Here is a 14,020-nt window from a genome sequence, read left to right on the forward strand (position 1 = left end):
CTCTGCCAGCTGCAGGATTTGAACCAGCAACCTCTCAGTCACAGGCACAGATCCTTAGCCACAGAGCCACCACTCATTAACACAAGGGCCTTTCATAGCATTTATTTAAATTTAAAAAAAAATAAACTGTAACTCCATGTAACTGCCTCGCAGAGTTCTCCATTGTCTGCTTTAGACTTTACTTACAGATTAATTCTACTGTACTGTATATCACTTTGATGTCATTCTTATCAGGTTCAATGTTTGTGATATCTAGCAATTTTCTTGCTGGGATTGTGTACATTAGAAAATAAGTAATTCTGTACATTTCCCATGCTTTTAAACTATTCTCTCAAAAGGCTACATTGAATATGAAATGTGAGGCATTTTAAATTAAATTTCATTTTATTTTTGTTGCAAGTTAGTTACAGTGATTAAATCACTGTGAAGTTATGTGCCACAAAGATCATGCTTTTATCTGAGGAAAGAAAACATTGTATATTTCTGTATTTGACTTTAAAAAATGACAAGGTCATAGCTTCAAATCTCTGTTGAACTGTTATCAAATCCAAGGGTTATGCATCGTCATTTGATTTAGAAAATAAAACACAGAGAGAATATCTGGAAGTCAGAAACGATGACATCTCAATGTGTAACCTTGTCTAGGGGTGCAAATTCATTTCAAATCCTCACACTGTATAAGGACTAAGCTCTGACTTTAAAGACAGGGATACGTCCTGGCCGTCCTCTGTGCATCGTTTGCTGTTTCAACACTCTTGTGCAGGAGCTGTTCATTAAACTAACTCCAATTTTATCAATTTTATATTGTATCGCAATAAAGTATGATATACAGTACAAATGTCAAGAAATATATATGTGCATTTCTAAGAAGTTATTTTTAATTCTCTCAGTATTTGATTCCCAATGTAAAATAGCACTATTATTACTGATGTGTTAAAATTATTATTTTTTTCTGTTTTGTAGTGTCAGTCTAAATCATATTGTAACGCATATGGCTGACAGGCACTGTGTAAGAGCCGGCGTACCAGAGCAGGTGACGTCACCGCCCTTCCCTGTGATAGCAGGACTACAGCTACTGGGCTGTGGAGAGATCTATCTTAAGCTCACCGGGCTGGGTCCCTGTTGAGTGATGCAGGAGTCCTGGGTTCGAGCCCCCATCGGTGCGGGGCCGACCTGATGCGGCAAGGCCGCCCACCTGTAAATAAGTCAGCACCACTTGTTGGATGTATGGTGCTTGTTACTGTGTTTTCAGCACAGCCGTACTGAAAGCTGTGCAGTTTGAATAATATTCAATTTGATCAATACCATACACACATTTTCTTTCCCCTAACAAAAGCACCACTCATTTGACTTTCTACTGCATCAGCTGTATATGATGTACAGCTGGTTAATTTTCCAGAGATAACACATTTGAAAAATGCTTTTCAGAGATGCTGATTCATACCTCCTAGCTGCTGTTATATTTCCCACTTTCCTGGCGTCTTAAAGAGGAAGCCTCTTTACTGCCTGTGAACTACTAAGTGTTGATTGGAGGTGTAAGTCTTTATTGCCTCTGAAGACCCTAAGTTATGAAACCACATTTTAAATGTATTTTCTTTAGCTGCACAAAAAAAAATCAATTGGAAGATCTGACACTTGTGAATAAACTAGATAAAAAAATCCTCTGAGACAGAAATATATTGTCTATTATCAGTTGCTGTCCCGGCCACCTAGACAGCTCATATATTTTGCTACCGCCAACTTTCAGCTGAGATACTCCATCTTAATGTATCACGAATCTAACTGGATAGACTTATTATGAAAAATGATCCAAAGAAGAATCTATAAATCTTTTCCAGATACGGTAAGCTTTCAACTTATTTGATGATGGGCAACAGCTCCCAAAAGAAAACCTTTTGGCCTCAGAACAAAATAAAAAATAATTCAGATTAGCTGTTTATATCATTTCAGCATTCCCTCAAAGGCTTTGTACCACACAGGCAAAAATTAACTCTTCCCCTATGAAGTGTGATTAGAATCTTATTAGATTTTAAATGTGTACTACAATATTACTAATCAAATACATGCCACATGAAAGGATGATACTGAATATAATGCAATACTATGTTGATGTTGTGGAAATTGTATAATAAAATTGTGCAGAGAGCTTTATAAACAGATTTGTAGGAATAAGAAACAAGCTACCCAGTCATGTTGTAGAAGCTGATGCCTTGGCTTCTTTAAAGAAACAGCTGGATGAGATCTTTGGATCGGTTAGATACTACAGTATACTATCTACCAAATATGCTAGATGTTTTTGTAGGGCTTTTTCTCTTATATAACTGTTTTGTTTGTATTCAAACAGTAATGTTCCTGTTTTTTTGTCTTGATTATTAAAGTACCATTTTCATTTTAGCAAAGAGACTTTTATTATTTTGGTAACACAGCTAGAATACTAAACATACTGTATTATTTTGGTAACATACCTAGAGTATTATCATTGTTAAGGAAAAATTCCACTGTTAATTCATTAATACTTTAACAAACACTGACAAAGAATATATTCTACTCTCACTGAACTTGTCTGTATATTCTTATTACTCACATTTTTGTCTTTACAGTGTGCATGATCACTTCACGTCTAAGCATTGTTATAACTTCCTCAGAATTAGCTTAAGCAGAGAGAAATACTTTAGAAGAAGAGACTCAAGCTCATGCAGCAGGGCAGGACCGTTTTCACCAACCCTGATAGTTCCGTTAGCTTGGCATCAATCATAATAGTGTTTACTGAAAGACAGAGAGAATATGCACATTTGAAGATTATGTGTAAGCTACACAAAACACAAAATCACCTTGAAAAACATGCAATTGTCTAGATTAGTTTCGTAAGGGAGCTTCTGGTGCTGTGAGGATTCAGGTTTAATGGAGTGTTACATAGTTGGACTTGATTATTAAGACTCATAGCAACGTTCAGCACTAATGTTTTTTATCTAATATCTTATGTTGCAGGAAAGCAAGAAAACGCTGAATACATTGACTTGTACAAATAAAATAGTGACAATAGTTTTGACATACAGTAGTTTGCCAAGTGTCATGACTTGTTAGCAGCCTGCTTCTCTGCATGTCACACACACTGCAACAGATTAAATCACAAAACTCTTTAAGTGCTATAAAGAGGATGGTAAAGTATAATATTTGACATTTAAACTTTCATCAACACAAAAATGGAGAAATAGATTGTGGTTTTAAAAGAATAAGACTAAGCTTTTTCATCTGGTATAAAAAATGTAAACAGTATAAACATACAGTATTTCACGAATATCCAATTTGTGCAAGACAGTAGAATTAATTTATAAAGGAAATAAAACCCAAAATTTCCTCTGACTGTCTTATTTAAGAATCCACTTCAAAGTGTTTCATGACAGCTGTGATGGGGATGACTCCTCCTGAGTTATCGTCAAGTGACCAGTAGGACAATTGTTGTACACTCTCACAAAATTCAGAATGGGTTCATGTTTTTTTTTCACTGCCTCGAGTAAACCTTGTCATCTTTAGTATTAAACTGACAAAAGAGCTGCCTTAACAACTCTGAAGAAAGTGTCCGAAGCATTTTACCCCTCGAAGTTGAGCTGGCGCTCTGCTGCGCAGAATTATTCATGGAACAGGAGCATCCCAAGCTTCTAGACAAGTGATGGCACTCTCCGCTGGCATCCCCCAGGCTCTGCAGCCAGAGCTTTCACGCACCTGCTCCTGGGCACTGAGAAGCGACAGGGAAGTTTTGCGTTATTCTCTCATAAGACGTTTCTGGTGAGACAAAGCAAATCCTGTGACACCCCCCCCCAGTCCTTGTTTGGGATCCTCCATTATCCTTTGAAATTTGACTAATCTGGACATGCTACAAAGATCCCCAAAAAGTCTAGGTGACAATACGACAATAGGAAAAAAAAATCAAAGCTGCAGTAAGTAATTTCAGGTTATCATAGGGGATCAGCACATCACTTTAATTACCTTCAGGTTAGGGTAAAAAGACAGAAATAAAACTTCATGCAATCATGTTAAATTACTATGATCTCTTGGCATTAGATAAGCATCTTCCGCAGCTTCATATATAGTATGAATTAGAATTAGAATTAGATTAACTTTAATCATATTTCCTATCTCCTTTTTCCTCTATGCCATATATATTCCTTTTCAGTGCTCATGAGGTATTTGACATTTAAAATTATTTTTGAATAGTATCATGTTTTTTCATGTTTCATGTGTTGCAATAAACAAACAGACTGGAAGTAGACAGGAGTTAGACAGGAGTTAAGATTGTGTCACAAAGATACAATACAGACAGAACACATGGCTTCCACCTTTGCTGAAAGTAAAATATTTTGTATCTAACTTGTCTGTCTTTTACACACTGTTTCAATGTAACAGTGATGATTCACCTTTTTATTACAATGTAGAACAATTCCAATATAGATACATGCTTCACATGAATTCAACTGATTTAGTTTGTGTACAACTGGATGAGACACAATGAAGCTAACTCATCTAACTTAAAAAACTTTTACTTTAATGTAATATTCGTATAGTAAAAATATAATAATGGATTTGAATACATCTATATTATGTAATGAATTAATAGAGCCAATACCAAACTGCCAAAGAAGCATATTCTCTCCTAAATAGATTGTTTTCCAGGTGTAGTGATTGCCAATTTTACTGTGCCCTGTGCTTTCCTGACAATCAACAACTGTTGTCTTGTCTTTTTTGTTTGGTTTTGTCCCAGATCTGACTGTTCTATGCTATAGCAACCCAATGATGGAGCAACTAACCTGCCAGAGACAGAACAATAGATTCACTCACCATCTTCCAGAAACTGAAAATCTTTCTCTTCAGGATATGCTGTATCTAATGCTAGAGACCTCTGACTGACCCTCACTTACTGATTATACACTTCTGTAACTGCTTCCTGTTTTTCAGAAGCCCTGAAACATTTAACACTGAGTGAAATCCTAGTACTTAGTTTGCACTGCACTTACCTTCTTCTGTTGTTTTAATGGTGTTGTATAGATAAGACATTAAGCACTGTTTAAGCAAGTAAAGCACTTTATACTACTGTTACTGTAGGTGCACCCTTTGCAACTTGAACACATTTGATTGTAAGTCACTTTGGATAAAAGGACCTACCAAATAAATAAATGTAAATAAGCTATATGTATTTTATGTTGCTATCTTTTGACCTGCACCTTCTATAGAGCTATAAATCTTTTAAAAATACAATATACTGTGTTAAAATTAGATGAAGTTTCCATAAAGAAACTCATAAAGAAGAGGCACCAGAGGCTAAGCATGGCGTTTGTGTTGATGTGCATGACTGGAAAAAAAGCACTGTAAAGTGTTGTGTTTATTTATTTACATATGTGGATATGCTAAACTTATTTATACATTCCAATATTAATTTTTCTCTTCGTAGAAATATTATCACAGGCCATGGGAACTGAGGAAATTGCATTATGGAATCATTTTTGCACAAGCGTTCTGTAAAACATTCAGAGTCAACATTAATTGACTTCGTTCTGCAAAGTGAACAATGCTGCACCAGCAAGAAAGCCAATGTTGTGGTTATCTGCCTCAGACTTGTCTGGCACTTTTGTACTTCTTCGTAATTTGCAGGTTGCGCTGTGTCCCATTACCTATTCCAGAGTCCAGATGGATCTTTATAAAATACATTTTCCATTACGTAGTCATGATTAGGATCAAAAAGGTTCAAAGGTGCTCTGTAGATGATTAACATCTTGAACATAAGTCATTCATAGTGGGTATATTCATTTCACAGTATATCAGGTGGACTATCTACTTCTGATGTTAGGAGAGTTTTCTGTGAAGGAAGTTATTGTCTCATTTGTCCATTTTGTACTTGCCTTAATTGCATATCTGATTTCAAGACTTAAAGCCTTAGGGACGTGCTAATCTTTGGCTCTAAGGCTGTGTTGGCAAGCAAGCAGCCTGTGCTGTAATAGTACTGCTGGTACTGTAGCACCTTAACCGGTCTTTGGCCCAGAGGCAGCCGAGTGACTGGGTTCCTTAGTTCCATGGCTGCATGAGTAAATTAACTGCCTGGCTGTGTTAGTGTGGCTGGTACAGTGGCAGCACAGCCATTCACCAGCAGAAAGGCCTGTAATGTAACTGGAATAGCTGGAACTAGCTACGTAACTGGAATAGCTTGGAGGCTGGTTTAGTAGTGTATCAGCTTGTGCAGTGGCAGAGGCTAATGTGGAGGTCTTGTGTCACTTCCATGTCTTCCTGGTTTGGTGCTCTTTTTGTGTGTTGGCTGCTGGTGTACAGTCTCTTGGCAGCTGTGCTACCAGTCTTCCAATGGAGAAAAGGTTCTAAAACTTGTCCGCAGGAGAAGTATCCCCCTTCTAGAACACAGCCCCTTGCTGCATCACAATATACAGTATGTATATCTTATTTCAAAGGATAATATATATATATATTTTGGAATTGTGAATAACATATACTGTAGTATAACTTTGAGTTTTTTGTGGGAAGTGGAAATAAGAGCTTTTAGACAGATTGTCGTACACTCAAAGATTGGAGAACAATGTACGCTGGTAATAATCTCTGATTGAAGTCTGATTAAAAGATTGAAGAGGTTTGAATGGAGAGCTGTGTAAGTGTGCATTAGCTGCAAAGGAACAAGGGAAAGATAATTTCACACAAAAGGTGTGAGGTAGAAGAAGGCTCAATAGCTCAGATGTGTTTTCTTCTCTCCAACTTTAACTTTACTTGTACCTGATTAAATGATTGCAAATTACAATACAACCAAAAACTTGAATTTCTATCTAAAACTACTGAGATTTATTCTGAGCAGAGAAAAAAAAAATTGATAGGGTGGCTTCATAGAATACTTGTTTTTTTCTAGGTTGTAAAGGAAATACAATATACTTACCAAATTGCAAGCTGTTCAATATACAGTACATGCTCACTCTGGCTGTGATATTAGCATTATTTTGGTGTAAATGATCAAAATGAGTTGTGTGTTGAGTTTGCATTACCCTTTTTGTAAATGCATCTAATTGTCTTAGAAAATCTTTTTTGGTATGATAATAAACCTAAACTTACTGCCAGATAAAAACAGAATTAGATAAAAATGTGGCTTGTCTTGTCAGCTCTCTGACTTTAATCGTGATAATTTACTATAGGATGAGCGTGAAAGGTCAGTGAACCAGAGTGAAGCCAGAAGACACTATACTGTAGTTACAGTTTTTGGTCATTCTTCCTGTTTGCATAGACAGAGTTCCCAGTTCAATACAGCTTGCAGTCTGAAATGAGAAACCAAAGCTGGATTTAAACAATGTAAGAAAATGAAGCATGCTTATCTGGAAAGCAACTTTAAAAACAGGTTAGGCTGGGAAAAACTGGACCAGAGTGGAATATGACTTGTACTATAAAATTGCCTGACATTGAGAAGGTCACAGAAATAAAATTGAGATTGTGATAGAAAACATGCACCGTAAAGAAAAGTAAAATTTATAATATTTTAAAACTGTCAGTCTAAAGGATTAATGTGATAAAGGTTTTGAACAAATCACAATTTCATTACAACCACCAAAATAATCATGCAAAATATAGACCATTTCTTTACGGCAGATGTCCATTAATTTTATTTTGTTAAACAGCATATCTGAGCTTCATTCTTGCTGTTCAGATTTAGTTAGGAATCAGGAATTCTTTGCTGTTCTGTGATACAGTACATGACAGGCTTGTTGTGAGGCAATGGACAATGAAGTTATCTGGATAATAGCACCTCAGATAGGTTCACGGAGCTGAATATTAGCACTGTGCTTATTTTATCATATTTTAAAGAAAATATGATTTTCTTTTTCTATGATATATTTTTTAATATATTACAAAATTTCATTATGTCACAGTCCATTTACAGAATAGATTATTTGAGCATACTTTTAACAGTTTTGTTTGTTGTGATAAAAAAACACTTGTATGTACTGTACTTTTTGGAACTGTGTTGTAGTTTAGTAACCCTGGTCAGAGGAAAACCGGCCCATGTGAGAGTATTTTCATCTTCTGTGAGCAGGTCTGTTTTTGGAAACACTGAATGAAGAAGAGATCTGAGGTTGAGACTATCCTCACCTCAGGAAGACAAAAAAAGGATTGTAGTTTAATTTACTCTGTCATCATTTTTAATTTAAATAAGCTTTCTTGCAATTACTCATTTTACTTAACTCAGGATTGTTGATGGAATTTCAGAACTTTACTTTCTAAATATTGTAGTTGTAACAATCATTATCCCTCCTCTTAAGGGCGCTCCGGCTCTTTCGTATTCTACCCGATTTCTTGCACCTGCCCCCAGTCCTACCCCTCCTTATTTAAGCTGGGCATTCTTGCTATTCCGGGATCAGCATTGGGAGATGGACGCCCGGAAACCCACCTACCAGCGGGTCCTGGAGTGACCCGATGGCATAGGTTTCATTACGCCGTCCTGACCATCTGAGTACGGGGCTCGGAGCGCCTGGCCTCGTTAACCTGTATTTATTCCTTGTCCCGGATCCAATTCCGGGTTTTAACCTTGTCTTGTTTCGTCTCGGACGGATCACCCAGTTTTGGACCTTGGACTTCTCCCCAGATTTCCCCCCTAGACTCTTCGGACTTGTTAGCCTTGGCCACGCCCCCCGAGTACCAGTTCACTATCGTCACACCCCCCTGTCTGTCAATCCCTCCTGATCCTCGTCATCTCCTCCCTGTTGTCCTTCTCCACTTACTTCTGGATTATACCGTTTGCATAGGGTCCTTAACTATGCTTAATACGTTACACTGTATTAAAAAATTATACAGTAATATATATAATGGAACAAATAATAGATTTATTCCATGCTGAAAAGAGATTAAAGAAAACACAACTTTTCCGGCTGTAGAGCCTTCTTCGGGTGTGATCTTTGCAGCCTATGCATGCTGACCCAGCTACCCACCTAATATATATAATGTTTTTAATGTTTCATTTGATCCTTACAACTGAAGGATTTTTACCTTGATGCAGTCTTCTCAAAAGTGGAGTCAATATGTTGAGATATGCATCTCTTAAAGCTCATAAGCTATCATGATAACTCTACAGTATGTTCTTTGTAAATATCATAAGATCTTTCTATTATAAACCAATAAAGATTTGCCTCACATTCACAGTAAACATATCATTTGCAATTAATTTCAGATGACCTGTTTAAAAAATAATCATATACCTGGAAGTACTGTTTCTCCACTAAATTCTTGTTCTTCTGAAGAACCATTACATTTTGCCATCACACAATATCAATTTTGACAATAAAGAATGTATTGATCAGGGTTCGAATACCTTATTTTTCAAAGCAATCTTTCCAACATGTAGCAAAGTATCACAAATGTATCACAAATTATTTTTGATTCACAAATAGACAATTTTTGCAGTAATAGCCGTATTTTAAATTCAGATACAGACCATACTGCTAAATGCAATTATTATTTTGCATCCATAATTAGTGAGTAATGCAGTTGTTGCACTGTATTGCAATTAATTCATTCTTTGAAAAGACAATATAATATTATCTCATGAATGTTTTATAAAATGCAACACATACAGTAAATAAGATGTTTAATGTTCTAAAAATGAATACTACTCTAGTAACTTGCAAAAAAAAGGTATACTATCGTTTACCTGATATTAGTTTATATAGATGTACCAATACAGATGTATGACTTGGTAAATACAGTCATTATTCTTTATGTATCTTTCTATAAACCTTTTTTTTTCCAGGAGATGCCTTTGGCTCACACAGACATTATAAAAGCACGGTGTGATTTGAGTGTGTTGTCAGTGGGGCCTTCACCTTCAAAAGAGATTTGGGTTTACAGAAAAAAGCAGCCTTGAGATGCCAGAGAAGACAGAGACTTTAGGAAATGTAGTCTTGGTTTATTGTAAAGCTAAAAGCATCTGACTGGCATGCTTAGAAACAGGGAAAGTAGTAGACATTATAGAGCATTACCTACAGTAACTGCTCTGAACAGTCGTTGGAATTGAAAAAACAAGAAATCAGGGTTCAGGCAGTTGTTGATTGTTGGGACTTGTCAGGAAAGCACAGGGCACAGTAATTTGGCAATCACTACACCTGGAAAACAATCTATTTAGGGTAGAATATGCTTCTTTGGCAGTGTGGTATTGGCTCTATTCATTCTGAGGTGCGTGAATCGTGGCATCCTTACTAGTCTCTTTTGGAAGGCAGTGTAATAATAGAGTACTGTATGTGGTGCATGTGAAAACTATCATTATGAAGCAAAATCTAATCTGAGCTATAAAAAAAATGCTTTATGCTTTAATTCCACTTTTTATGTGGCATACAAAATCCACAGCAAACCTTTGCACAAAGAGTAAAATGCTTTCATGTGGAGTTGCTGACTATTTTATTTGTGACATTTTGTTCTACATTGCAATAAACATACAAAATATCTGTATGTTTATTGTAACTGTCCTGTAGCCTTTGCTGGTGTTTATCCGTTTCCTCTCGGCTCGACCCCTGCCTGTCTGACCTTGGCTCCAATTTGTGCATGAAACATTTTAGATTCACTTTCACCTGCCAGCTTGCTTGATCCAACTGAATCTGCTAGTAGATTCATCCTCCATTCTCCTGAAATCTTATAGCATCCAGGTCAGTGAAGAGGATCTCCCAATGGCTGGATAAGGTCCGTGGTTCAACCAGCTGCTAGCTACCAAATGGGCCAGATACTGTAGGTTAAAAGCCTCTGGTTCGTAACTATTCTTAAATTCTATTTTAATCTTAATGCAGAGTCTACTTGTCTACTTTGGAAGTTTTTTTACCAGAAATGCCGACAAAGTCTGCTGAAACAAAACACTAATATACTGTATTAAACTGTTAAAACAACTGCTGAAACAAAACACTGACATACTGTATTAAACTGTTAAACAGTTAATATATTAGTGTAGATAAAAATAGAAATATAAGAAAAAGATTAAACAATAGAAGAAAAGGGGCAGAAATTAAGAGAAAACAAACTTCCTTGCACTTCCCAACACATCATACACTGGATATGCACAGCGACAGGCTGCCCCCTTTGACAGACAGCCTTGGACATGTTTCAGTAACTTCAGTGCCCTGTGAAAACAGTTTTTACCCTTCCTCACTGATGATATTGGACCTCACGTGGGAGTACAGGTCAATAGCAACATTTGAAAATAAGCCCACTGCGAGGCAGTGAAATATAACAAAGATGAACTGCAAAACAGTGAAGAGCTGACCTAACCAATATAATGTGTTAACATAAGCAGGTTTTCATCAGATGGGGGGAAGCACTGGTTTTGTACCCTGTGCGAGTTAAACTGTACTGCAACAACGGGTCAGGAAAATTGATTTCTGAACTCACAATGTGTTCAGATACATGTTCCTAGAGACTGGGGGCTTAACATTCCTATATCGCTTTGGAATGCAAATTAACTGACCTGATCTATTCAAGAGGGACCAAGATCCAGAGAATCAGAATTGAAAAAGGCCGCACACAATTCTGAGTATGTACAGTAGCAATTCTCAAAACCACACTACCATTTTAGACTGATCTCCCAGCCTTATGACAGTTGTTTAAGGGTGTATTAAAGATACCTTTTTCACTTAGCCAGCCCTTAAAGAATATTGAATATTGTTACTTACCTCTCAGTTTTTTTTTCTTTCTCAGATACCTTTTCATATCCAGAAACTCAGTTTGTTATAATTCGGATGCATGCAGACGTCTCAGAGCTATCTTGTCATGCTGTCAAATCTAGAATTTTGAATTGGACATGTGGCACATTCATGCTAATACCTGTAAATCCACAGATTTTGAAGGAGAGTCGAGATAGAGCAGGTGCTCAACTGAGCTATGTAATGGATAGAATTAAACAAAACCTGCAGAAGGGATTCATTAAATTTGTGAAAGTCACCATTGTATGTTAAATGGTTGTAACCACAAAAAAAATATATGAAGACTAACATTTTCAAAACACTATCTGGCTTAAATTGTCATTACTTCCCATGGAGAGTTAAGCATCTATTTGTTTTAGATATATGGCCCATAATTCTTTTTTTCAATACACCACTTGTGCACCCTATTTTTTTCACAATTCACAGTTTGAGCTCATAAGTTATGAAACATCCCCATGAAAATACTGTTCCATTTATCTTGATCCTTGGAAAATGTAATAAATTATTTTTTAGTAATGAATTATTCTTTACCTCAGAAGGAAATGAAACAAGTACAAATTACTCCGTTCCTTTTTTCCTAAAAAATCTTTTTCTATAGTTAATCAAAATGTTTTTTTCTCATAGCACTCTTAAAAACAAAATTAATCTTTCATACAATACCAGTACTTCTTTCTTAGATGACTTTTAAGAATATAGATTAGTATTACTTCTATAGTATGTTATTAATAGCAACTGTACACTGTCGTGTTTATGTGAAATATGATTTTAATCCTTAGTACATAATTAGAATTTAGTTTATAGTTTATAGTACATTCAGTTACAATAGATGAAAATACTATCCTTTATTATAAATAAAATAAATAAATGAAATAATAAATATGTTTGAATTGGTAGCAAAGTCTTTTTTTAATTTCTAATCATCTTAATATAGGATATGTATTTCTAAATATTTAATATTAGTACTAAACAGAATTTGAAAATTAAGATGCTTTTTTCCCAGGATTACTATTTATGTTGAAGAAATACTATAATAAGAAATTATGTATCATTCCCTCAGTGCTGTCTGTTCAAACTGATGAAAAGTGGGTTTTCTCAAAACTCTTGCTCTGTCCTGTTTCCTCCACAAAAAACTGATAAAGCTAATCCTTCATCGTTTATTTTTCTTAGAAACATGCACAACAGTAATAGCTGGCAGTTGTATCTAAAATATGGCAGATTGTTCCCTTAATGCCGTGGCAGCAGAGTTTGATGGTGATTTTCATAATATTTCATCATTTATGTCACTCTGCTGTTTGTGACTACTATAGAACTATAGAGGGCATTACATTGTTATATTGAGCATGTCCTGTTACAAACCCCAGTACAACTCAATCACCAGTAAGAGACTTGTTATCCATCTGCTGGTGTGAACCATAGGCAAAATGTATTACAAAGTATTGCATATCACCCCCTAGTAAACTGGATGGAAGTCCACTCCTTTACATACCTTTTATGGTTGATTTGACTTTTTTAAGATGAGTAACAATACCTTTCTAAGTTCTCATCCCACAGTAAAACATTACCATATGCATCTTTAAATGCATAGATTTATTGATTATGGAATTTATTGATTATTATAGGATGCAATAAAGTACGTTTTGTGACTGTCATCAGTGTTTTGCAAAACAACCATTACGCTTTTAAATATTTTATTAATAACATCATCAATACAAAAACATCTGATTTTGATTAATTGATTAGAGATAGTGACTGCATTTTCTGGTATACCTCATGAAACTGATTAACAAATGATTATCAAATAGAAGATTTCTTCTTTCTTATTTTTTAATGAAGTGCTTTATTATACGTCTTTCTTTTCACCAATGAAAAATAAAATGACATACCATGTCTGTAAAATATTAATAGAAATATCTATTCTATCTTGACATTTTATTTATATTATTGTTGTTGTTGTTATTGTTATGGCTACAATTTTCATAGCACTACAAAGTACTTTTTACCACAGATTGTGAGTTAGTTAATTCATTCATACAGAGCACAATTCGAATTCTGGAAATTATTGGTGAGCTTGTCTTAGCACTGCAGGCCCTGCATTGCATGAGGAGAGCGTGGACATTCCCAGCATTCCTCTGGTGTGACGTCCTGTCTAGAACCATTTATCATTTGTCAAGCCAGTCAATAAGAGCCCACGCAGCTTTGGTGGCGCTCAGCTACTGTAGTAGCACAGCTCTTCATGGGAGATCCTGGTCACAGGAGCTCAACCTGTTCTCTAAGGAAATGATTTTAATGGTTAATCCACTTGCATT

The 14,020-nt window shown here is 35.8% G+C and overlaps 1 protein-coding gene and 1 long non-coding RNA gene across 6 annotated transcripts in view; one reads left to right on the forward strand and one right to left on the reverse strand.

The window, feature by feature from the left end:
* LOC148649503 (low-density lipoprotein receptor-related protein 1B-like) overlaps positions 1-14,020 on the forward strand; it is a 469,917-nt gene that overhangs the window by 170,520 nt on the left and 285,377 nt on the right. The gene's annotated exons all lie outside the window — the stretch shown is intronic.
* Positions 2,299-4,925, reverse strand: LOC148649504 (uncharacterized). 2 transcript variants are annotated; one of them, XR_015926384.1, is made up of 3 exons: positions 4,837-4,925; positions 3,595-3,736; positions 2,299-2,766 (listed from the first exon to the last, which is right to left on the reverse strand). It is a non-coding gene; the product is annotated as an uncharacterized LOC148649504 (long non-coding RNA). The 2 variants fall into 2 exon arrangements; XR_015926383.1 differs by having other exon boundaries at positions 4,806-4,902.

The sequence above is a fragment of the Lepisosteus platostomus genome, chromosome 14, assembly GCF_059453375.1.
Source record: "Lepisosteus platostomus isolate fLepPlt1 chromosome 14, fLepPlt1.hap1, whole genome shotgun sequence".
NCBI lineage: Eukaryota > Metazoa > Chordata > Actinopteri > Semionotiformes > Lepisosteidae > Lepisosteus > Lepisosteus platostomus.